The sequence below is a fragment of the Pleurodeles waltl genome, chromosome 8 (assembly GCF_031143425.1).
Source record: "Pleurodeles waltl isolate 20211129_DDA chromosome 8, aPleWal1.hap1.20221129, whole genome shotgun sequence".
NCBI lineage: Eukaryota > Metazoa > Chordata > Amphibia > Caudata > Salamandridae > Pleurodeles > Pleurodeles waltl.
The window spans coordinates 522,621,864-522,648,967 of record NC_090447.1 but is presented as its reverse complement, the minus strand read 5'-3'; the positions used below and the strand labels follow the sequence as shown (position 1 = coordinate 522,648,967).

At 44.8% G+C, this 27,104-nt stretch overlaps 1 protein-coding gene across 1 annotated transcript in view; it reads left to right on the top strand.

Annotated features, from left to right (window-relative positions):
- Positions 1–27,104, top strand: part of NHS (NHS actin remodeling regulator) — a 377,883-nt gene that overhangs the window by 184,463 nt on the left and 166,316 nt on the right. The gene's annotated exons all lie outside the window — the stretch shown is intronic.

Here is a 27,104-nt window from a genome sequence, read left to right as displayed (position 1 = left end):
CCTTTACCGCGTAGCGAACTGCGACTGTAGAGTAGTGAAAGAAAGAAGCATGAGGTAGAATTAAGACAAAACTTGGCATATGGCGTACCCAGTATTTAGAAGCACTGGCGACGGCACCTAAGAAGACCATTGTACCCATGACAGTCTGTTGGCTAGCACCCCCTGCAATACCTATAACCAAATACATGCACAAAATATAAATCACACACACTCTACTGATCAGTGGCTGCCAGTAATTTTTCAAGGAAGGGGATGGGGTAGGTTACACATGCACACATACACCTCATTCACCCCCATTCATTCACACATGTACTCAAACACTCATTCACAACGCGTACTGACAAATACACATACATTCATACATGCACGCACGCACCAAACATAAAAAATAAATAAACTTACCTCAAGAGCAGCAACTCCAACAGGGGAGCCTCGGCGGTCCCAGGAGGGTTGGGACTGCTGCCTTCCCTCACAGCCAATGAGGTAAGGCAGCAGTCCCAAGCCTCGGAGGTCCCATGAGGGTTGGGACTGCTGCCTTCCCTCATTACCTGGCCTAACAACAGCCAATGAGGGAAGGCAGCAGTCCCAGTCTCGTCACAGAATCGGATGGGGTCATTGAGACTGCTGACCCCTCCCCACTATGTGAGGAGGTGTCACTGATTGGCACTTGGCCCTGGGCACTTCAGGGTACAGATGTCATTTAAGAGTCTCCAGGGATCACAACTGCGACCCCTGCTTTTCCATTGCGACCCCTGGCACTGTCTTTGAGACCACTGGCCTCAGAGGTGGCAAAATCAGTACCACGATCTCAGGAGCAGCTCGTCCTTGTAGACGTCAGTTGGCACTTCATTTTGAGCTCCATTTTCCTTGTTTTCTGTTAGTGTTTGGTTACACTTAATAGTAAATAATAAATTATTCACTACTAGTGTAATAAAGAATGGAGTACAATTAGCTGGAATATGACCCTCACTGGCATTTGAGGAACGGTTGGAAATTGTGCTAAAGGTAAGGAGACGCTCGAATATAGCCATGTATTACGGACCATCTTGGGGCCAGTTATTAATTGGGGGCTGTTTATTTTACAATAGATTCATTTTACAATAGATTTGACTCACAAGAGAAAACGTGGAAAGACGATTGAGAATTAAGTTTGGGGTACTTTGAACGGTAAGCCTCATGAATATTTAAAATTGAAAACTGAGAATGCAATGGATATTCTGCGAACAATTTAGAATAAATAAATAGGGAGTCATATATTTACTTGTTTTTCTCAAATTAGATCTCATTTTCAGTATTACGAGAAATACGAACATTGACTGATTAATATGAGTAAGTGAAAAATTATGAAAATAACCAATAATAAAGGGATTGTAAGGTAGCACAAGGGGGTCTCCCTTTGATAATTAGGAATAAGATACACAATTTTTAATATATTTCAGCTTTGACTCACAATATGGTCGCACGTTTTGGCTGTAACTTTAGTGATAATAGAAATAAGTATAATGGTCCCGGTATACACATGTGTTACGTAAGGTCACGTGTAGGGGTAATATTTTGTTTTTGTTTTTGGGAAAATGCATGGTTCTCACCTGGTCATTCGATAGTCACAAAATTTCATCGAAGTGGTAATGGATGCAATACAGGAGATTCATATTTAATATTCTTTCGTAATTGTATGTAATTTTTGATAATATTGTTTTAGGGATTGTTGATGAACTTCAATGACAGGAAGGTCCTGAGGAAATCCTAGGGGTATTCCCCCGGATGAAACACGTGTTGACAACGTACAAGCAGTTTGGTTTTGAGGTTCATATGTATGGGATAATTGGATTTACTATAAATGTATATATATTCTTGTGACTACGTACAAGCGATTTGGTTCTGAGGGTTATATAAATGGGACAATTGTGTTAACTATAATTATGTATAATTTTGTGCATTGGGGAAATCGAGTGGAATATTAATTAAGAAACTGGATATAAGATGGGTGTAAGTTTAAGGAACGTACACAGTTCTACTATTATTTCTATATTGTATTAAATTTGACAGATATAAGGAAGTCACTCCTTTAAGAAATGTGTTATCAACTTATTAACATGTCAATAAGTCATGTGTGCCATTACTCTTTGATGTATGGCATTTGAGGTAAGTAAACATACTTTTAAATATATGGTGTGTGTGTACTTGCGGGTGAGAGTCTCTTTATGTGAGAGTTTGTGTAAGTGTAAAAGTGTGTGTGTGTAAGCATGTGTGTGAGTAAAAAGTAAAGGTCAAATGGCATATGATGTCACTTACGCTACCCCTGGCATTTTGACAAATTGACGTTCATGTAGGGGAGTACCTTGAGGCACCTTTGCCAGGCTGAAGAGGTCACGCCCACAGGACCTGTGACTTCTTCCGCCCAGCAAAGTTCAGCTCATTTAGCACATGTCCGGTCCTGGCTGTCTGACCTGAACCAGAAGAGGATCTGTCAGGCTGACTTTTGTTCAGTCTGACAGACACTCTTCACATCAGTAAAAGGTGGGGGGGGGGTGGTCCCTCAGCCGTTACAGGCCTCTGCTGCTACTGATGACGCAACTTAAATAGAAAAAGTGGGGCCTTATTTATACTTTGATGCAAATGTGGCAGATGTCCCATCTGCTATATTATATGTGCATTATAACGAGGGCCACTGGAATTATGTGATTGTGCAGCTGCAGCATTTTTCACATAATTATAGATGTGCCACTTTTGCCACATAATCCATCTGCTGCTGTATAATCTGCAGATTTTAATTTAAAAAACTGTAGCTCAAGCGGTTCAAAAGTTACTAAAAATGCAGCATCATGCATTGATGTTCAGTGAAAGGCCCTTGCAAAGCTAGACTGGTCACTTTTCTGTTGCTTATTTCTGTATTTGGGTGAAAGTGGTTCTAATGAGGTGTAATCAATGCCCAATGTTAACAAGTGTAAAAATGTCAAACTAATGAAGTAATACTGTTGCAAAATGTGCAGCACTGGGCCACATAATTTGCCTTACTTTGCTGCATAATTGAATTAACCATGTGGCCTAATTTGGCCCTCCACTGTCGCATAATTCCAGTGGCCCTGATAATAACCTTTGGTACTAGTAATCCGGCAGGAGAGATGTCAGTCACGTTTTGATGGAGTATCCCTTCTACTAAATTCTAAATAACACCCATACTCCGGTCTGTGGCAGAATCCTGAAGACCTGGGCCTGCAGGTATAGAAGCCCACAAGGCTGGGCCGCCATATTTTTAGCAAATGCAGTGTAATGCATAATTCTGTTTTTATAGTATGCCCACTCCTGGAGATATCTGTGAAACAGAAAGAAGTCCAGAATCTACTTTCATCGTTTGAGTAATCTCCGACGAGTTGATTTACGAATTTTGAAATAACATTTATGAATGAATCGGTCCAGTTTTGAGGTCCCGGGGGTGGCCGGCTTGTTTCCCAACAGTAAGTGTGAACTCTTCCCACATAAGAGCAGAGAAAGAGAATAAGGGTGGGAACTTGTAGAGAAGAGGGCTGAAGAAAGGCTGTGTAATCTTTGTGTGGGAGGAGAGATGCTATTGACTTCTGGCCAAAGTCATCAGCGGGGGCAGGAGCTCAGAGCGCGAGGCCGGAGCAGGGGCGCGAGTCCAGTCAGGAGACGGTCCCTCGCCCTTGCTGCTTCGGATGCGGCTCTGATGAGCGCGAGAGATCAAAAAAAAGCGGGTTCTGTTCCAAGATTCCAGCCCAGCCATCGCAAGGCGGGATGGACCAGACTGTTTTATCTTTCTATATATGGTAAGGCTTGGGAGAGGGAGACATCCCGTGATCAAGGAAAACTCAAACAAACCGTTCTGGAAATCACCAACGCTATTAGCCGCACGAAAAAAAGGAAGAACTGACAGGCAAGAAATGCAGGGTGCTTTCTTGAAACTAGGACAAATGCCATGTAAATAATGAATGAAATGAGCAGGAAATACAGGCTTATAGACACATACTTCTGTATCGAAGAGAGCTATGGGGCCAGGAAACAGGCAACTGGGGGCTTTCAGTTTTAGCCGAATATTGCGGCACTAAAACTGCTTTCCTTTTCATTTGGAGCCTTTACTTTGAACTGTTCTGTGAAAAATTGACCCACCTCAAACACGTTCGCCACTATTCGGATGGGCGATAAAGTAAAGCCGCCCCCTCCCCCCCCCCCCCCACACGCACACCTTCAGCTCGTGCAGGATGGCCACCCCTTCTCACTTCCTGTTCGTTTTGCAGCCCCTGGCTACTTATGTTTATCCAGGTGCTGCATAAATATCGTTATCAGACCTGGCAGTGCCAAACCGCGGCGGGTAATGTGCTTTGAATTAGGAGATCTGTGACATAAGCAGGTGACCTGCCCCAACTGCACTCACCCCTTCCCCATCACCTCCAGCCTCTGAAGCCACCCAACAAAAACCTGAAGGCAGAGCTCCCGTCTCAGTTACAGGAAACACCTCTCGCTGACATAATATGAAACAATTTATTTCTGCTTTAGTCCTGCCAAGAGCAACAGGAATTGGCTTGAGAATTCTGAAAGCATCCTGACTTTATTAGCACCAGAAAAAGTGCATGACATTATTTTTATCCGTGCTCTCTAGCCTAGAGACTTTGTTAAAAAACACACACACACATATCCTTCTACTAAGTTTACCTCATTGCAGTGCGGCACCAATATCAGAAAAGGTCATAAGAGGTGAGAAGTAACAGTCAGGCTACTTCTGTGCCTAATTTGTGGGGAAAAAGCACAAAAAGGGGGGAGGGGCCTGATGTTTTTCTCAGGAGCCTGCTGCTGGTATTGCAGAATGCTAGGGTTGCTGCGTACACCAAGGCTACCTAGTCTTCAATCCACCACATACATCTTTCTTCCACCATACACATTTCCAGTCTCTTAATCTTACTCTTGAATGGTCGTATTCATCCCTGCTTTGTTGCTGTTGCTCTCACTGGCTCTCTCTTCCTACTTCTTTCTCCATTTTTCTCTCCTGCTCTGGGTCAAAGCCTGATGATGAAAAATAAGTTCTATTGTCCACAGCCAACAATTAGTGCACTAGCTAAGCATTGGGCTACTGAACTTTCCAGTCTTGAGTGTTACAAATAGAATGATGTCTTCAAATGTAGGAGGGAGATATTAAATAGAGGCTAAAGCACATAATGGTCATAATGTTGAGGTAGCTAGGAAAACAGATAATCCTATCTCCATGGTGCCATATCGTGTGCAAGGCAAGACAAATACACATATGCACATATGATCTGGCCAATAAGGAGGCAGCAAAGAAGATTGACAATGAAGTCAACAAATGGTAAGCAATTTGTGGGCTTCAAGCCCTTCAGTGTAAACAATATCTCTCAGAAGCGAGAGCGCATGCAGCTCATGTGCTGTAGCAGGTTCCACCTAATGCTTTGACAGGTATCATTTTGAAGTTGTCACAGGTCACAAAAGCACAAGCGACCTCTTGGGTAGACATTCTGAGAGACAACTAATTTTGCAGGGCCAAAATTAAAGGTCATCAGGGGTCATAACTCTATCTCCATAACTTCCCCTTGCTGTACATATACTTGCTTCCTATACACTTTGGTGAGGTTTTGGAGTCAAGATATTTTCTCCGTTTAATGGAATTGCCCCTAATACTATAGCTTTGTGATCGTTCTTCCTGTAATTTATTTGGGGTCAAAGGTATTGTGATATCTTACCCTGTGATGTCATCAAAGTCACAGAGTCTGTGCTTGTGTGTGTGATTTCCCAGACATTACCTCTTTGTTTTTGTGAAATGATAGAAGTAAATGTTTCACATAGTGAACTTAGGCCCTGATTTATTCCTTTTGGTGCAAAACTGCACCAACTCGGTTTTGCACCAAAAAATTTAGCACTGGATTGCACCATTTCTGTGCACCAGCCGGGCACCATATTTATGGGATGGTGAAGCCGGTGCAAAGGGTAGGCTAGCGGCAAAATAAATAACATTGGTCGGGTGGGGCTGGCGGTATGGTAGAAGGGGGTTTTGCACCAAAAAATGACATTAGGCAGGTTAGAGTAAAAAAATGACTCTAACCTGCCTAGAGTCATTTTCTGACACAAAACCATCCATACCACATGACTCCTGTCTTGGAAAAGACAGGAGTCATTCCCACTACCCTAATGTCCAGCACAGGGGACCAGGGTCCCCTGGGCATGCCCATTGCACCCAGTGCCATGTAGGGGGACCCATTTAAGGGCCCCCAATGGAACTTTAAAAAAAAATACTTACCTATATTTACCTGGGATGGGGTCCCCCATCCTTCGCTGTCCCTCTGGCGTGGATGGGGGTGTCCCTGGGGCCTGGGGAGGGGACATGTGGGCTCATTCCATGGTGTTCCACCATGGAAATAGGCCCACCGGTTCCCTAACGCCTGCCCTGACCCAGGCGTTAGATAATAGGGCAAAGCAAGCTTTCCACCATTATTTGACCACTCTTCCCCCTGTTCCTGATTTTACCATAGGGGGATAAATATTGTGCTAAGGCCATAGAATCATTTTTTGAACGGGAACGCCTACCTTGCATCTCATTAACACAAGGTAGGTTTCCATGTCCATAAATTTGGCGCAAGATGGGTCTAGCACCAAAGTATAAATATGGAGTTAGTTTTGCACTGAATTTGCATTTAAAAAAATGACGCAAACTCAGCGCAAAACAAGTATAAATATGCCCCTTAGTAGTCTACCTACAAGAAAAAGGAGTTTTCTCCCTGAGAGAGCGCACAGCATACTGCACACTTGATATTTTTTTTCGAAGAGGAGAAACACGATGTGATATAAGGTCTTGTCTCAATGCGTAAACAAAGTAAGTCAGAATTTTATACATCAGACAAATTGTCTGCTGCGCACCCTCAAGTCGTGCAGACCAAGACAGTGCACCCAATTACACAAAATGATGGGATGTTCTCCTGATAGGTATGAACTGTGTGTGACAGTTTACACCTGCATAGAGGAGGAAACTTTAGTGCAAGGCACGGCTGCAGCTTGAAACCAGATGTCTGTCTTACATAAGAGGAAGACCAGCCTGTTTGATTAGGGGATCTCGTACCTGCTCGGAGGAAGATCCCTGCGAGGTCCCTCTGCCTTCATGGCCCCTCCCTAGAGGTGTCTTCCCAGGGGATGCACCGACTGTGCACCACCTTCATGTGGCACACAGAGTGCCTAGCAGACAGCTCATTTCCCTCTAAAGCCACGTCTGCAATCCAGCGCAGGAGCAAAGCCGAAGTGTTTTCTCATTTGCATAGGGCTATGCCACCATACAAATGAGGACAATCCCCATTGAGATCACGCTGGTGCAAAATGTGCGTTGGTCTGAGGATACCTTAGTAAGGAGCGCACAAGCACTTGTGACCCATTAGATAATAGCAAAGTGCCTCGAAGGTGGAAAAAGTGGGAAAAAACCCTTGTTGCATCCCTGAGCGCCTTCTGCATTACAGCCCCTGATATTTACAGTGACTGCTTTATGTCCATGATTAGTAGAGTTTGTGGTAGACAGAAGAAAAAATGGACATTATAGTGTAGGAGAGGCATGGTCCTTTTTCATTTTTTCTTTTCTTTTTTATAAAATGTATTGGGCGTTTGTAAGTATTGTATCTATGACAATAATATTTCCGAACTAGCTAGGCATACATGTTATTTTTTTATTGAGGTATAAATTATGAATGTTTGATGAAACAATCAAAAAGCAGGGTAACATTCTCGGGACATTTTAATAAGTGGTTCAGATTATTGCTGCTATTCTGTTTTCCATTGAGCACCGATGTTCTCAATTTGTTTGACTAAGAGGAGATTTTTATTTTGCACGAAGCATACAGATTGTAGGAGCATTGTGGGCTATAGCCATATAGCACTAGAATATTTTATCAACTGGACAGATACATGTAACTGTATTGCAAGATGGAGAAGGCACATGAAGGGCATTACGTACCAGTACACTGGTACGCAATGGTTTCTCTCCAGCATTTCCACCTGATGCAAAAACTCAATTTCCACTGACAGACAGCCAAAAACTGCATCTTTGCACCAGTCCGTCACTGCAACTGTTCTTTTTGCACTATTCGGTTGGTGGTGATACTAAATTGTGTTTCTGCCCCATTAACATGTGTGGAACTCCATCTTTGTCGAAGGATGCTCATTGTGCACACTGCCTGTCCCTCCACCAAGGCAGTAGTCAGAAAATTAAAATACCCCCACTTGAAACATACGTCTAATAGGGCCAAGCGTGCACAGAGAGCAAATGTCACCCTCCTTAGAAGAGTTCAAACATCTATTCATCCATTCCCCTTCCATCCAGTCATCTGTCCACCCTTTTACCTTTCCATCTACCTACCCGTTGCCCCACCCATCCATTCACTATTCATCCATCCATCCATTAATCCACATTTTCACCCATCAATATGTTCATGTTCCCATCTGTCTTTTAACCGTCCATCCCTTGACTGTTCTCCGCGTGTCCATTCTTCCTTCCATTCGCACGTTCACCAGTCAATCCTTCCACACTTCCATCCGTCCTCTCACTCTTTCCTCCTTCCGCTCTCCTCTCTTCCATCTTTCCTTTCATATTTCCTTCTTTCCTGTCACCCTTTCTGTCTTCTTTTTTCCCTTTCTGTCTACTTACATTTTTCTCTAATCCCTATTGTTTTCATATATTTCTCCCTCATGCTCATTGTTTTCCTGTGTTCATCTCTCTGCGTTGTCCCCTATTTATTTTTTCCTTTACGTGTTTCTTTCCCACTGTAACCCAGCTGAAAGACCTCAACCCTCCCTCGTGGTATTTCCTAGCATTATTATGTATTGGCAGTTTGTCAGCAAATATTCAGATATAATAGGCCTGTAACATCTAGTTAATGTTTATGTGGAACTAGTTTCGAAGCTTACCAGGCCCACGCTTAAGCTGCTAAAGTGAGGGTCTCCCTACATATCTACCCTCCACCTAGTCACGCTCCCCCCTGCACACAAATGCTCCCTCCATGCATGTTCCTGAAAAGTCATTCACCTCGCTCTCCTCAGAGCGGGAATCTCCGTCTCTCGAGCGCGCGCAGCCTGCCAAAGGACGGCTGCCAAAAAAATGTCTCCAAAGTCTGCAGTCGGAATGTAACGGCATATTACCGTAGACATAATGACAGGCTGTGAATGGCACAACCTCTCGACTCTGCAATTTACATCAGCGTGTGCTCATCAGCTGCACAGACACCAGAGCGCACTTCAGACGGCCCGGCCAGACCAAAACAACGAGGATCCGACTCGAGTTAGGCCTTTGAACCATCTCCAGACGGTCTGTGAGGACAGGACCATCAGTGTCTTTATTTTATTATAACAACCCATATCCAGTTGCCGAAAACAGCAGCTGAATCCTGAATTTAGGAACACCCTGGTACATCCCTACTGGTAATAGGGTAGGGTGGGCTTAATTTTAAAGCCAAAGACATTTCACAAACATAGAAAGAGGACTACAATTTTGCTTCAACGGAGAGCACAGAAAGACAGTGCTCTTCAGCATAGAATCACAGAAGAGGCACTAAGAAGATAAATACATGCAATTTTTAAAGCCATTACCATGCCTTATAATTAATTTACTTCCTTATAATAGTTGCTAACTATCCCTATTTTGAAAATATAAAAAAATGCACCTGCCACCATTTTTAGATGAACCTTTCTAAAAACCGGGATATGAGTTAAATTTCTCGTAATCCGCCAGGATGGCTGGTGAAAAACCAGGACTGTCCTGGCAAATCCAGGATGCCTTGTCACCCTATAACAGGGTGGCTTCCTTCCACATGAATACTGTAAAGCAGGCCATGTGCAGCAGAGAAATAGGCTGTGGTTGACTGTAGGACCCTCTCCTAATCTTGCGATTCATTGATGCAGAAGAATTGCCCCACCCCTCCCTGTGGAGGGTTAGCAAGGTCTGGAGTACGGAGAGAATGCACACAACACATGACCCATCAGTACATAAACATTTTGATGTGAAAATCAATATGGTATAGCACTGAATTTGTCATGGGATATTTTCATTGTCTGAGAATTTATCATATGGGTGAGGTTGAAGGTTCGAGACACTGGGTAGCTCTGTAGGGCATGGGGCTTTAACTCCTGATCTTACTGCTAGGGTGTGGACCTCTTAACCTGTTGGAAAAGGGGTGGATAATCCAGGAAACGTGTCCAGCTGGGCAGTGCCCTTGGGTTTGTCCCTCAAGATACAAGTGGTTTCGCCTGGACCTGGGTGCTGCTGTGTATTAACAAGAGTCTTATCTTTTTGCCCATATATAATGTAAATAATATAGTGTGCTGTGAAATTAGATTAGGAGTGCACACACTGTCACATTTACAAGACTGCCTGTGATTGATGGATTGTTCTTGATGTTTTTATCACATGTTATGTACAATAATTCTTGTTGTGTTTTGTAATAAATACGTTTGTGCAACCCACACCATTGACTAGGTTGGTTTGAGGAGGGCCAGGGATCGGCCTGGGTACGTCCACTGTGTATCAATTAACCCCTATTTAGAAATTACTTTGTGAGACATCCTTCAGTGTTTCTGCACCTGGTGGCCACATGCTCCGAATAACATGGGCTCCCATCTTCTTCAGCACATGTGGTACTTTCCCATAATGCTTTGCTTAGACATCTGTTGGGGACTGGTCTAGTTAGTTCTGACATTGAATCCCATTTATAATGCCACCTGCCTCAGTAGCACACACTCCTGCCTCTCAGCCCTGTCCACCCTAAGGCCCAAGCTCAGTTGTTACGTGGAACAAATACTTTCGTCCAGAGCGGCACTCATTGAAGCGCCTTGGCTTAATGGAAACATCCTGTGAAGTGACATTCTGGAAGCTCTTGTATAAGCAGCACAAGCACTATAGGCCAGTGGGGCAGTGTATTATGCCTTCCAGATGGAGGTCAATTCGCAACGCACACAATTCTGAGACTTCACTTACTCCATTGGACACGTCCCACAGAAGAGTTAAACATCTCTGTGCTTTTCTGTGTGAGTGAATGGATTGCCTTAATCTGACAACACCTGATGCCACCCGAAAGGAGTTTACAGTCCCTCCCCCAATACCCTCCTCCCATAATCTGCTGACGTATAAAGCAAAGTACAAGTACAATTGCAAGGGAGCCAAGAATCATCTCAGATTGTGGTGGAGCAGCACATTATAGGAAAAGCCGGTTCAACAGTTAGTGGAATAGTGCAAATTACCAGTGACATGATTTCATTCCAGTGTGTCCATGGATATACATGGTGTCCATACCCTCCCTGAAGCCCACAGTTTGAATTGTCATCTATTTGTGGGTAAGGAGAGCAGAAATTGAGTTGCAGCAGTTGCCGAGTATCTCCTTTGTGTTTTTTGTCTGTTTTTAAAAGAAGTACTCTAGGTTCCACAACTGGATGGAAGATAGTGTAAATACTTTTGAAGATCATGTCAGGCAGAGAAAGATTGGTACAGGGTAATTTAAGACCCTCGCTGGTCACCATTTGTAAGCACAGTGTCTACGTGGAGGTGGTGAACTTTTCCATTATGTAACCAGGAGCCCCGACTTGCAGACTTCACTATAGTTTGTATCCCTAGGCAGATCACCGTTCTTTCTCATAAATATGGAGCGCATACTGGCTTGGATTCTGAGCCCTTCGTCATTGGTGTGTTTTGGATGGCACCAAATAAATAGCAATACTCTCTGGTTCATTATGTTTCATTGTGACACATTGCACCAATTACGAGCTTCTCAGGTAAACTGCTAAATAACATGCAGATTTTGGTGCTTAAATCACGAAAATCTGCTTGTTCTTGTATTTACTGTGCCTTTATCCATCTGGACATTTCAGTAGGATTGACCTGCTAAACTCTGTTAGTGTGTAAAATCCTACTGTCGGAATTTATAATTCCTACGCAGGAGCCAACAGATATTGGCCCAGGTATCAGAATTTTGCAAGTCACTCAAAATCGAGCACAGTGTCTCTTGTCCTTATGACTAGGTGATGCTGTTTACTAAACCAGGCAGTATCTTCCCATAACCCCTGAACTACAATCTGTCACACAGGTAACACGTTAGGGTCAGTGAAGGAGAAAACAAGGAGTGAAAAGCAGAGCCATTCTGGGGAACCAAAAGCAGCCCCGGCAACAATTCTCAAACCAGCCCTATCCCTTAGTTTCCTTGCCCTTTCTATCCCTCTCCATCCACCCAGTCTCTCTCTCTCCTCCCACTCTGATCACTTTCTCTCTACCTTCCTCCTCCCTTCCTCTCTCTTTTGAAGCCTCCTCTGCCTGCTGCAATTAATCTCTAGGAGCCAGGGAATTGTCAGAGGCACCAACAGGGCCCAATCTTTCAAAATTGTCTCCAAGGGCTCCAACCCGCCAATGAAATGCCCCTGATCTTCTTGCGTGTGACATCCAGATGCAGGGCATCAGCAGTCAAAACTGTCCTTACACAGTCCTAACATCAGTGCTTTAACTGGACATATGTAAGTGTGGGTACTCCTTCTTTAGAGTATCCTTTTGCGCCTGAAAAGTGCTGATATTCTCCCATTAAATATATTACAACAGTGCTGAGTAGTGCCAATACTCTCCCTTTCACATTAAAGTGCAGGTACTCGGTAAAGGACGGTCCCTGCTCATTTAAAGCACTGCCCAACACTAGCCTTTTTCCTTCCTTACCCACCTTCTCCAAGTCCTCATTCAGCTCTCTCTTTGGTTACTTACTAGCCTATCACTTAAGGGAGTAGGCTGAACATGGCACACGACCGCAACAGAGGTGTGCTTGACCACTGTGAGAACCTGTCGGAACGAGCACCAGCCAACTCAGTTGGTGAGTCCAAGAGGGATAATATCACACTTTTCAAACAAGCCACACCACTTTTCTAGGGCTGTACACTAAGGGGCATATTTATAATGCCCTAGCGCCACCTTGTGCCACATTAACACCATTATTTTTTACGTTAATGTGGCCCAACGAGGCTGAAATACCTGCGCCATATTTACAGGGTGGCGCAATGCATGCATTGCGCCACTCTGTGACTCTTTGCGCTACATTATGCCTTCACCAGGCATAATGTATGCAAAGGGGGCGTTCCCCCTTTAGGGGAGCCAGAAAAATGGCATAAGGAAATCTATGAGATTTCCTTGTGCCATTTTTTACAGAACTTTTAACGCCTGTTCAAGAGAAGGCGTTAAGCAGGGGCTTCCATTCTTTAGAATGGGGCCCTATGTACTCTGCAGGAATAGCACCAATATTTGCGCTCTACTGCTGCAGAGTACATCAATAGCATCATGAGAAATTACACTATTGCCCCCTACCCTGTGCCTTGGAGCGCCGTATTTTATATTCGGTGCCCAAGTGGTGGCAGTAGCGGGGTGCTAAGGGGGGCAGGGAAAATGGAGCTGCACTCACTATCTTCAATCACTTAGGAGCACACGCGATAACTCCAGAGGAAGAAGATCCCGTAATTTATCAAAATTAGGATAACATAACTTGATATGTTTGACTTCCATTGAACCCAGAACTACTTGGGAAGGTGAAAGTTAAAAACAGAGATGAGAAATGTTGCTTTTCCCTACACAGTGGAATGGGGCGCATGGCAGAACTAGAGGCTTCCTATTTGCAAGCCGGCTTAGTGGAGGTTTCGACAGGGCCGGCTGTTGTTTGTTTGTGTTGGTGTCTGCATGTCTCGCAATGGGTGGTTGTGTGTGGGTGCACAGGAAGCAGAGGATACGCAAACACGGCATCCCACGAAACAAGGTCCAAGTCTGCGTCTGCAAGCTGTTTTGCATGCTGGCGCCCGCAGCAGGCCACACAAAATGTTCCCATAGAAACTTGGGCGATGTAGCCATGCTCGCCGAGGATGGGGGCACCCAGTGGCTCAGCAGTGTCCCCGTTTTATGGGGTCGTCCTATTTTTTCAAAGTATAGTTCTGAAATGTGCATTAGTATTGGAGCTATATAATGGCCATGATTACACTGATTAAAGGACCTGGTAGGAAGTGCATAATTGCTTCTTCGAGCCCTGTTTCACAGCCAACCACTAGACAGTAATGTAGCCAAATGGGTTACTGTGCCAGCTGCAGAGCTTTGCATGTAACTCGCAGGCCACACCACCTACCCAGCCATACAATCTTCTAAAGTTAATAAAATAATATAACTTTTGCATATAGGAGCTTCATTGGACAGTTCTCCACTGTCTAAGCTATGTATATAACAGAAGATACCATAATAGCTTAGAATGCAGGTCTTAGGTTCTGCTCGTTGCCTATATCCTATATGGAGTGAAAGTGTGGGTCAGGGACCTGGGTGCGTGTGTTTGATTTTGGGGCTGGGCTTGTGGGGGAATTTGTGCCCCTTGCTGTAGTAACCATGTTGGCCACACACATTCTAAAACAAAGGCATACTTGGTAAAATTAAAGTTATTGAAATACCAGTAGCCCTTTTGTCACCCCATTCCATACGATGCTTAGTTAATGTTGTAGTTGCAGGTAGCAAGCGTCGACACCCATCTTTGGTGACCAGGGCTTTTTTTAACATTACTACTTGACTCCTGGCACAAGAGAGAAGGGCAGAAAGGGGAAAAACAAGGAGAAAGAGAAAGATATGAAAACAAAATATGGGGAGAGAGTGGGGATGAAAAAGAGTGAGATAAAGAGGCAGGAAGTACAGGGTCGTGCAAGGAAGAGGGATGAGTTGGTATCAGTACAAGGCAGCCTTGCTATTCAGCAAATCTTGCAATCAAGAGTGCTGGCAGCAGGATCCTAAGAAACCTTAGGTCCCCTGCATCCTGTACAAATTAAATACTGACACATGCCTATTGGCGTTAACAACTGTAAATTACTAATCAACCTCATTAAGCTTCCTCATCACTGGCGAAGGCCCATCATTGTCAGATGGGCAATTGACACCCTGAGTGGGGGCAATAATGTCACAGTACATCAATGGTGAGTATTTCGATGTTTTGGTGCCCAAATGCCTTGGTTTTGGGTAAAGAAGATATGAGCACTCTAGACTACATTACCAAAATTTGGAGCAGATGCATTAAGACAGTGCAAAGCTTTCTACACAGCTACAAGGATAGCAGATTTAATTCAGTTGTGCTGCATCTTGACCTGCAGCATACAAAATGTTGTTCTCCTAGTGATTTTGGGAGTAAGTGAGGTAACTCTTAATATCAACATTTACAAAGCCAAGAGGGCTGTCATTGTCTTTATAGGTTTTCAATGAGCGTAACTGATATTGGGCTCAGTGCAGCAAGGCACAGACTTGCTGTAAATAAAACACTGATTGTATCACCTTTTTAGGTCTAGCCTACCAGACAGCGTATGCGCAGTTTGTTGTGATACATGCTATGGGCTTACTGAGAACATACATGAGCTCAGAACCGTGGACGTCAATTTACTAAAATGCCTGGGGTAGCGGAAGTAACACTATACACCATTTGACCTCCACTTTCACTCACACACATTCTTACTCATACACAAATTCACACTTACATACACTCACATAAACACACTCCCACCGACATGCACTCACACAAAATACATTTAAAAGCATTTTTACTTACCTCAGCTGCCATGGAAGACATATTCCAGGTAATTGTATTCCATTATTATTACACTACTAGTGAATAATATATTGTTATTCATTATGAGTGTGAAAGAAAATTGAAAGAAAACAAAGAGAGTGGAGCCCTAACTGACGTCCATAAGGGAGGGCTGACACTGTGTTCTTGGCACTTAATGTGCTACCTCTGAGCCAGGGTGGCAAAGGCAGAGCCAGAGGTAGTAAAGGCCAAGCCGAGGATCGCAGCTGCGACCCATGGCAACCCCTAAATCACGTCCATGCTTGGAACCCATCCTTTGCTTACCATTGGTTGGTTTTCCTGTCACTTTTATTTGCCTGTGTTTTTTTATGTGTGTCTCAGCTTGTCAGTCTTGTGTTTGCCCTTCCCATGGCATATCCTCTTTACCATCACTTGTGGTCGGCTGATGTCTATGCTTCCATTGCTTTCTTTTCAATAACCTTTTTTGTTCTGGTTTAAACACTCTTTTGGACTGAGTGTGTTTTCAAGCTGTCTCCCTCAAGTACCTGTCTTGCCCTGCACTCTGGTTTGGTCTCTGTTGCCTGTGTGCATCTCTCTTCACTACTCTATGTTGCACTCACTGTTGTGTACTTTACCCTCTCTGTGCTTTCTTGCTCATGTGCTTCTCTCCTGCACACTCCATATTGTTATTTTTTGTCTATTTGTTTCCTCCAAGACTCCATTTTGCTCTCTCTCTGTCATCTGCTTTCTTTTCACCCACACCCTCATGTTGTTTCCAACCCTTACCATGCCCTGTGTTGCTTAGGCCCCTCACCTTCGCCCCCTTGTTGCTTCCCCCAACCTTTGCCCTGTGTTGCTTCTGCCCCCCCTCCCTGAATGTGGTTTCCCTCACCTGATTTAAATAAAAAGCTGTCACTCATATTTTTCCTTTTTAGTTACTGATCCAACTCGGATTGGTAATTACAAAGAAAAAAAAAAGCAGCCACATATTTTTGTAGGCACATAAATGTCTTGTGCCTGCGTCTACAAAATTATGTGGCTGGCCACGTCAAAGACTTTTAAAAAATTCTTTAGCCATGCTGCACAGCATCAGAGATGCTGTGTAGAATATCTAAAACCATTGAGAAAGCCAATATATCCCTAATGCGAGACCTATTGGCTTTGCCAATGCTTGTTAGTAAGAGCAGCGTCAAATAAAGCGAGGACGCAATACTACAACTGAAAATATCCCGTCATGTATCATCAGCTGTTCCTGAGTTCCCTTCTTATCTGCTTACTCATCAGGTATCTTCAGGAGCCGACACCTTTCACTAGAAGTCAAAGCAGGTGTTCTCATCAGACAGCTCAGCAGATAACTCTAGCTTGTTCCCAAGTTGCACGCAAGTGTAGCACATAACCAATGGGAAATGTGTTCAATGAACATTTTTTAAAATAAAGAACTGACTAATGGCTAAGAAAATATGCAGTGTGCAATCAGGTTCAAAATTCCTAAATGTCTCTTCAAAGCCACATTACTCCCAAAAGCTGTTGGGGAAAAGGCTGAATTTGTGTAAGACATATCACTTGCATTGTATTGGGATTTGTATACCATGTTGTTGTTGCAGTGGTGGCACTGCATAGTCCTTAGCCAAATTAGGCGCAAGCCTCAGCTTTACTTGCAGGGTTGACTTGATTCCTGGTGAGAGCTATATAGTATACGGCTTATAGTATACGGCTTATAGTATATGGCTTACTTGGAAAGCTTTCAGGTTGTGCTAAAGTCCTACTCGGACTGCTCTGAACCTGTTGATGTGCATGTGTAATCTTGTATTGTGAGAATGAGAATGAGTGATGAGTAGTAGCAGTCTAGGATAGATACACACCTTCACATGTTTCTATTGTTGGGTGTGATGCAACACAGTGTTGTCCAAACCGAAGCAAAGTGGTTGCGGGTTGTAAGCCCAAGCTTGTGTGTTTTGTTGCCTTCGCTATGTGCAAGCCAGAGCTTGTATGTATGTTTGTCTTATCTACTGTGGCCAGACTTGCAAAAATCTGAGGGGCATATTATACTTTTTGATGCAAAACTGCACTAACGCATTTTTGCATCAAAAAGTTTGGCACTGGCTTGCGCCATTCCTGAGCGCCAGCCAGGTGCCATATTTATGAAATGGGTGCAAAGGGTGGGCTAGTGTAAAAAAAAAATGGCATTAGCCGAGTGGGAGTGGTGGTACGGGAGAAGGAGGGTTTGCACCAAAAAATGACGTCAGGCTGGTTAGAGGCAAAAAAATGCCTCTAACCAGCCTAGTGTCATTTTTTTACACAAAACCATCCATACCACATGACTCCTGTCTTAGAAAAGACAAGAGTCATGCCCACCACCCCAATGACCAGCACAGGAGACCAGTGTCCCCTGGGCATGGCCATTGCACCCTGTGCCATTCAGGGGGCCCCAAGTTGGGCCCTAATGGCACTTTAATTAAAAAAAATATTCTTACCTATACTTACCCTTCTTACCTGGGGTGGGGGTCCTTCATCCTCTGGTGTCCCTCTGGTGTGGGTGGGGGTGTTCCTGGGGCTTGAGGAGGGCACCTGTGGACCCATTCCATAGTGTTTAACCATGAAAATGAGTCCCCAGGTCCCCTAACACCTCTTCTGACCCAGGTGTTAAATAATGGTGCAAAGCAAGCTTTGCACCATTATTTACCCCCTCTTCCCACCCGTGCGTCATTTTAGCACATGGATAAATATGGGGCTATGGGGTTAGCACCATTTTTTAGATGGGAACGCCCACCTTGCATCTCATTGACGCAAGGTAGGTTCACGCATCTAAAAAATGGTGCATACTCCAATATTTTGACGTGTCTAACATCAAAATATAAATATGGAGTTCGTTTTGTGCTGAATTTACTTTTTTTTTTAAAGATGCAAACTCTGCACAAATGGAGTATAAATATGCCCCTGAGTTTGGTAGGACGTCCCAGTCTAGTATGTTAGATTCCCCCTCATCTCTCTCAAAATACCAGTAATAATCAACTTTCTCACTCAAAAGCTACTTTGTGGCAGAAGTTGATGCGTCTGCCGTGCCAAAAACACTTTGCATTGCCCAGGACCAACTCCCTGGTAATATGTATGTAAAGAGGAAATAAAGAGGGGCTTTGTGCGAATCATAATACCATATCAAACCAGGCACAAACAATGGCCATTGCATGATATCTCCAATCGTAAAGTGTAACTTAACTGAAATGATTCATTTTACTCGATTAAGCCTTTGCTGGTTACCATCACTTAAGAAGTCGTACTCAAGGGTACAACTCAAGTACACTTAACATCCAAGACACCACTATCTGGCCTTTGAACAAAGTTTAGCAGCCCACTAATACAGAGAGATGTTTTACCACATGGGCAAAGTGGGTAAATTGCCCAGGGCCCTCGCCTTCCATTCTTCTATTTCCATATCTCAACCTTTAATGTATCACTAATGAAAAGTGTCCTCTCCTTACACTCTCTTTACAGGAAAAAAGGAATTCAATGTAGCGAAATAACTGCAGGAAGTTACTGTATCTTGCGTTACATTAAGGGTAGCACCCAAATCTAAAGCCTGGATACAACACGGTATACAATGAAATAGATCGAATAGATTTCGTTTTAAAAATGTAGTACTAAGAAAACATCTTCGTCCATGTCCTTTCCCTCGAAATGATTTGTGATTAATTCTCCACAGCCCTCGAGCGTGTTGGAAATGCTTAGTGAACTTGGCTTCCCCAAGGTCTCGCGTTCATCTCTGCGGCCGAATGCCACAAATCCGGACACATTATCGTTTATCTTTTCCTTCCTTTTCCTAGAGTAGCCAGAACGCGCTCTCGGTTCTTCGAGCTGCAGGCCGAGATGCTGACAGACAGACAGCTGCTGGGGCGCTGCCAGCCTTCTGAGCATCAGGCCAGCTCTGCCGCCGCGCCGGTGGGCGGGAAAACCTCTCTGAGGAGGCCGGAAGTGCGCGCCTTGCCCTCCCCGACGCCTTGTGCTTCCCGGAAGGCTGCTCGAGCAATGTCGAATAGGAAGTGGTGTTGGTAGGGGCGGGCAAATGGGATCATGATGCTATGGGCGAATGGCCCTTTCACTTTTGTTAGGGTAGTGCACTACAGCAATAATCAGAGGTAAGTGGGCTCTTCAAGGCTTTGGGCCCCGATGCCCCTGCATCTGTTGCACCAATGGTACCTACACACCTGCTTAGGAGCACACCATCTTATCAGCTTCATATGGAGCGTTAAAATTGGGCATGGGCATATCTTGCTGCCATTAAAAAAAAGTCATATGCAGCCTAAGCTGCCAAGCCAAGAATTCCCTAGAACAGACACAATCATCCTGAAACAGATTTTGGGGTATCAGCCAGGCTAGTTTGAATCCAGTTGCGCAGTGAGCAAGGGACCCACGTCTGTGCATACCCTAGCCACTTAGGGCGAACATAGCAACAACAGAAATAAAACGATGGACTTAGCGTTTACATTTTTCAAACATTCGCCCCCAGTCACACATCTGGGTTTAATCCATCATTATTTTGCTCGCCACGTGACCCCAGTTTGGACCTGGCCATATGCAAATCAGACTTGACCCTGCTCCCCATGGGAACAGTTCAGCCGGAACTGCCAAGCATAAATGTAAACTTTGCACTTGTATAGCGCACTACTCACCCGTTAGGGTCTCAAGGCACTATACGCATATGACTGTGGAACCCCTCCTGGCTCTTCCCTGTGAGGCACCCACTCCTGGGCAACCCCCAGGGTGAAGCCAGGCATCCAAGCACTGTCAGGGCCGTTGTGGAGATTAAGCAAGCTATTGCCCAGAAGGGGACCCATTATTTAGATTAGGCACCAAGGGAAGAATTATCTGGTCCAAGGGAACTGAGCCCAAGACCCACCAAGGCAGGAATTGAACCCTGGTCCCAGGCCAGATATCTGCATCAGAGGCTGCCGCTCTAACCATTGTGACACACTTCTCCACTGTGTTGCTAAAGTCGCCCTAAGAGGACAGGGTATGTGCAGACATGGGTCCCTTGCTCACCTTGCCACTGGATTCAAGCTAGCCGATGACGGGGTGATACCCCGCAACTGCTCCCAGGATCCTTGTTTCCGGTCAAGGGAGGCCCTGGCCTGATAGTCCGGGCTGGATTGTTGCCATGGGAAGCAGGGTCAAGACTGATATGCATATGGCTGGGTCCAAACTGGGGTGACATGGCAGGCAAAATAATGATGGAATAAACCCAGATCTGTGACTGGGGGTGAGTGTTTGAAAAGTTTCAACGCTTCTTCCATCATTTTAGTTTGTGTTGCTAAAGTCGCCCTAAGTAGCCAGGGTATTCCCAGACATGGGTTCCTTGCTCACTGTGCCACAGGATTCGAGCTAGCTTGGTTGATGAGGGGTGATACCCCAAAACCAGTCTCAGGATGTTTGTCTCCGGTCCAGGGAGAACTTAGCCTGGCAGTTGAGGCTGGACTGTTCCTATGGGGAGCAGGGTCAAGATTGATTTGCATATGGCTGGGTCCAAACTCGGGTGGCATGGTGAGCAAAAGGATGGTGGATTTAACCCAGATCTGTGACTGGGGGTGAGTGTTTGATACATTTCAGAACTTTGGCCATTATTCTTTTGTGTTTTTAATGTATTAAACAGGACTCAATATACAAACCATCCCTATTGGCTTAGCCATGGTTTGTGCCACATCCGCAAAGTAAGTTCTTTTTGACTATACTTCATAACATAGCCACTTACCTTGAGGTAGTTTGTGACATGTTGGTAAAGTCAATATTGTGGATGCAATAAGTTTGTAGGTCAATATTTTGCCCCCAAAACACTGTGGGGGCAGGCACTATATTAAAGTTAAATACATATATTTTAAATAAAATTAGGATGACATAAAATAATGTTCACCAGATTTGGACGTTATCTTTTTTGTATTTTCTTGATATCCGCCTCACACCCACACTTCCACTGTTAGAAAAGATGCTCGCCTTTCAATCCTGGGTTTCCACAGTTGCTCGCTGCGGGTTTAGAGATGTAGGACATTTTAGGGCTTGATCAGGTGAAGCACCACATAATATTCTGTTTTACACTAATTCAAGCTGCTCGCTCCAGCCTCATCTCATGTAGTGACCTAAATGCAAGAGACAGACACATCCCTTCCCACAAATAGACACGACTGCTGCAGGGCGTGAGTCGTTTTGGATACAGTTTGTTAAAGCAGGAGCACTTGCACAAGGAATGATAAAATAACCCTTGCTGCCTCACAAATCTGAATTCCAGCTTCCAATGATGAGGGAGACTCTATATCTTGAGGAAGCAAACGGACCCTGGCATCCGTCGTTTTAACATATCTGCTGTTTGGCTAACCGATCCACCCCTACTAAAATAACAAGATCTTGGAAGAATAACAGGCTGATGCACTAAGCATGCCAAAACAATTTACTTTTAATGTTCATGCTAGTGTGTAGGACTGTCTCTGATAGTTTCACATTTCAGTAGAGAGAATTACACATCAAGATGGGGTATATCTACGAAATGCCAAATTCTGGATCGAACATTGCGAAATCTCAACAGATTTGATTTCAGACCACATAAGGCAGAGATTGTCATGCACTGCAGCTATTGAGACCTGGTTTCCATATGCCACCTAGATCTAAATCTTACAATGTTTCCATCCTTGGTGATGGTAAATTGTTTTCCTGCCATTTTGGTGATAATAAATTCTATTCGTACCATATGGTGCCTGCTAAGTTAGTTAATACCAGAAATGTTTATAAACATTAAGGGCCTGATTACGATCTTTGTGGAGGGGATTACTCCCTACCAAATGTGACAGATATTCCACCTGCCATGTTAGAAGTTCCATAGGATACAATGGAACTTGTAATATGGAGTGTGGGATATCCGTCACATTTGGGACGGACTAATCCCCTCCGCCAAGGTCATAATCAGGCCCTAAGTCCCTATTCAGTGATTCTATTTGAGTGCACAGTCATTATGGAGTAAAAAACGCAAGACATGTTGAGCCTGTACCAAAGTGAACCCCAAGGGGTTGGGCGAGTCCTAACCTTGATGGAAGCTTCTAACCGGTCCTATCTTGGACGATGGGAATTCTGGTTTGGGCAAGCTGGGGTGGGTAGATAAAACATTTCAGTGCAAGTCAGGTTGATTCCTCATACACATGCATAACTTCATCAAGCCAAATCAGCACAGAGTGTGCAGCATTCATATTGCCACAGCATTGGCCAGACATGCACTGCGTGGGGTCGGGTCAAACTAGCTTTGCCATGCCGGAGCATGTCTGTCCAGTATCAGAGCATATCTGCACTGTCCTCACTGTATCAGAGTATGTCTGCCCTGGCTCAGAGCAGCATGTCTGGCAAGAGATGCAGATAGCCAAGGACACAAGAGGGGAGACCTAGGCAGAAACTAGAGAGACTGAGAGACAAGCAGTTTTGACATAGCAAACCCTTCCTTCTGTTGTTAGCACTCTACCTTGAGATATCTGTCGTCCAGTGTGCCAAAGCATATGCTATAAAACATTACGCCTGCCTGGCATATATAATGAAGAAATGGATGAGTGCACTAAAATAATACCTGCTTCTTCATGAAGAGGAGGTGATTGTTCAGTTCTCTAATATATAACTAAACAGAAATGATTCATTGATGGCACACAATGACATGCAACACATTTGTGATCACGCGATTCATAGAATTCCTATCCGTTTATCGTGTGCGGAGGGCATCTCACTGTAACTACAGCTCTCAGGCACCCATGAATAAAGCTGACATCAGCTTATTCATTCTAAGGCCGTGTGTTCAGTTACATGTGCTGTTCAAGCAGATTCGTACTGCATGGAGCGCTCATTTCTCTCAGTTCATTTCTTATGCAATGAGGCCTAGAAGCTGAAAGGTCATTGCGTGCAAACCTCAGGATGATCTGACCGTGCAGGTGTCAAATAGACGTATTGTTTACAATATATAGAGAATGAGCTTTGAGTCTGCCCCTTTCAACTAATGGCTTTCTTCAACCACTCTCTTTCAGCCATTGGCTTGAGATTTTGTCAATAACGTATTCTAAACGTAGGAAAGTATTTATCTCTCACCTAATTCTATTAGCTATTTGAATGTATCTTTCCACCTGCGCTCCAGTGCTTGTTCTGACTGCAAAAGGGACTACTTTACAACTATAACCTTCTCTGTCTGCTCCTTCTGGATCCCTCCTTCTAATACACTAATGTTATGTTTATTAGCATATCAAAATCAGAACTGCTGGCTTTGCCAATGCTTGTTTGGACACTGAGGTCACTTCCTGGTCAGTGAGGCATAAGACTGCAAGAGGAAGAAGGGCAGAGAGAGTACTGTTGCATGAAGTATTTTTGCACACACCATCCACTGTCACATTAAAGATTGGACACACTCACTTGAATTATAATGAATTGCAAACATATTGTTATTTGCAAGATAATATGTTAGGAGCCATTTCTGGGGGTCAAATTCCTGCCAGCACTCTTTTTTCAGGACTTATTATGGATCATCAGACTTTGGCCCAGAACAAGAGTGAGAAAGGCAGCAAAGAGGAAAAAGAGTGGAGGAGAGATGAGAAAGACAGTAGAAAGCAGGGATGGGAAAAGATCCTGCTAGAGTGAGATAAAGGAGCATGGGGAGTATATCAAGGGCGGCACCTTCGCAATGGCGAAGTAGCTTCGCCCCACTGGCTAAGAGTAAGCAGCTGAAAAATAAAAAATAAATTTATTTTATTTTACAGCTGCTGGCTCAGCTGAGCCAGTGCTTGAAGGGGGACGTGGGGCTGGGCCATGGGAGGGGGGAGGAGAAGTGGAGTGAGTGCACTAATGGCTCATGTCAGTTTGGCTGGTTGTCTTAGGCCGGCCAGACTGACATGCGCACTTAGGTTTCTCTAGCCCTGCTGTGCAACACAGCTGGGTTGGAGAAACTGCACAGACTCCAAAGCACTGTCTGAGCGCAGGCCAAACCACCCACACCAATCCTGACACAGCTCTCATGCTAGGTTTAGCACAAGACCATCACAAGGATTGTGTGAGGGAGCCTGTGCTGGTGTCCCAGGGACTGCTGGGACACCATCAGAAGAGGAGTGAGAGGCGAGCGGCGGCATCAGGATAAGGTACGTTTATTTTTTATTATTATTTATTTTTATTTATTGTCCCCTGTGCCCCCGCCATTCCCCTTGAAATTTGCAGTGGCTGCCGCTGAAGTATCTGGGTGGGAGAAAGGAGCAGGAGTTGAAATGCAGATATGGTATTCTGCAGTGCGGACATACTACATGTGTGCAATAATAAGGGAGATGGAAATTATATGGTTTATTCTGCTCTGAGTATTGTGTAATAGAGACACACTCACACCTGGCTGGGATCCATAAATTTCACTCTGACTAGTAGCAGCTGTGCCCACACCAGTGCTTAATTTGTAGATAAAAAGGTGCTGGTGCCCAAAGCCCTCCTCTTAAACACGCGGCTGCTGCAATTAAATGTGTGAACACGGAATACTGAGGCGGCGTAATCCTGAAGCCATCTCGGGCTTCTTCAATCCACATCAAGCTACTCCCTGCCCCTTCTGCTCACTCTTGCAGCTTTCTACTTTCTCCCTTTATGACGCTTTTTGTGTCTTTTGCTTGCAGCACATGATTGAGGCAGAAGAAAAAGTCCCGGCCTAAGAAATAAGTGCCGGTGCTCAGCACCGGAAACAACAAGCACAAATTAAGCACTGGCCCACACTCATGTTAGCTATGCGGCAGCAGGCCCTTATCTTACCCCCATCCATATGTACACCTAGTGCCTTTCATTTGTGGGAAGGAAATGGGCCCTCAGCTCTAAGTGCTACGTTGTCTTTTCGTTCGTTTGCCAACAATTTAGGCCCATATTTATACTTTTTGACGCTAAACTGCGCTAACGCAGTTTAGCGTCAAAAAATTTTGCGCCGTCTAACGCCATTCTGAAGCGCCATGCGGGCGCCGTATTTATGGAATGGCGTTAGACGGCGCAATCAGACCGGCGCTGCCTGGTGTGCGTGGAAAAAAACCACGTAGACCAGGCAGCTCCGGCGTTGGGAAAAAATGACGTTAGGGCGTCTTAAAATGGCGCAAGTCAGGTTGACGCTAAAAAATCGTCGTAACCCGACTTGCGCCATTTTTTTTCGACGCCCATCCCCCATCAACATGACTCCTATCATTGTAAAGATAGGAGTCATGCCCCCTTGCCCAATGGCCATGCCCAGGGGACTTGTGTCCCCTGGGCATGGTCATTGGGCATAGTGGCATGTAGGGGGGCACAAATCAGGCCCCCCTATGCCAAAAAAAATTATTAAAAAAAAAAAAAAAAATACTTACCTGAACTTACCTGAATGTCCCTGGGGTGGGTCCCTCCGTCCTTGGGTGTCCTCCTGGGGTGGGCAAGGGTGGCAGGGGGGGTCCCTGGGGGCAGGGGAGGGCACTCTGGGCTCATTTTGAGCCCACTTGTCCCTTAACGCCATGCCTGACCCAGGCGTTAAAAAGCGGCGCAAAAGCGCCGTTTTTGGCCACGCCCACTCCCGGGCGTCATTTTTGCCCGGGAGTATAAATACCACGTAAAGGCCTGGGAGTCATTTTTTAAGACGGGAACGCCTCCCTTGCATATCATTAACGCAAGGAAGGGGTTCACGCTAAAAAATGACGCCTACTCCGGGCACTTTGGCGCCCGAAGCGTCTAACGCCATAGTATAAATATGGCGTTAGTTTGCGTTAGTTTAGCGTCGAATTTGCGTCGAAAAAAAAGACGCAAATTCGGCGCAACCAGAGTATAAATACGGCCCTAAGTGTTTTTTCCCAAGTCAACCCGTGTGGAAAAATATTCTAGACAGCTCACGGCGCTAAGAAGTCTTATTAGTGGCTGATGTGCCTTGTACGAATATTGATAACATTACAGGACGGTGGACGGCAGTGCCGAGACGATAGCGTGTGCCCATTGGACCACTCGGGCTTCCTATTCAACTGGGACAACAACAGCGCTCAGCAGGGAGGGGTCCGAAGCAACAGATGGAAAACACCTTGAGGGATATACCAACACCACAGTGTGGTGAAATGTATCCCACGATGTCCGAGGTCGTTACCCTCCGTTTCTCCTGCCCAGATAAAGGTTAAGAGGTTGGGGAGGGAGGCACCATGGATTTGTCACTACATCGTTCACGATTTTTTATATGATTGGGTCATGTCATCACTTTCTTTAAGTTAGCATAGACACTCGGCTAATTGGTTGATGTGTCTTGCCCACGTTATATCAGGGGCGTTAACAAAGACCCCTGCAGCACCTGCGGCGCAGGGGGCCCCCAGTCCTACAGGGGACTTCACGCCCTTCAGTGGAGCCCCATTGGATATCTGTGAGATAGGCGGGACCAAGGGGGTCTCTACACATTCTGCAGAGGGGCCCCATCATTTTATGTCACACCTGTGCTTTGGCTAATAACAAATTAGGTTATTCGGCATTTACAATTTTTACAAAACTCTTACATCTGCTATGGGCCGGCATGGATTGCGGCTGAGC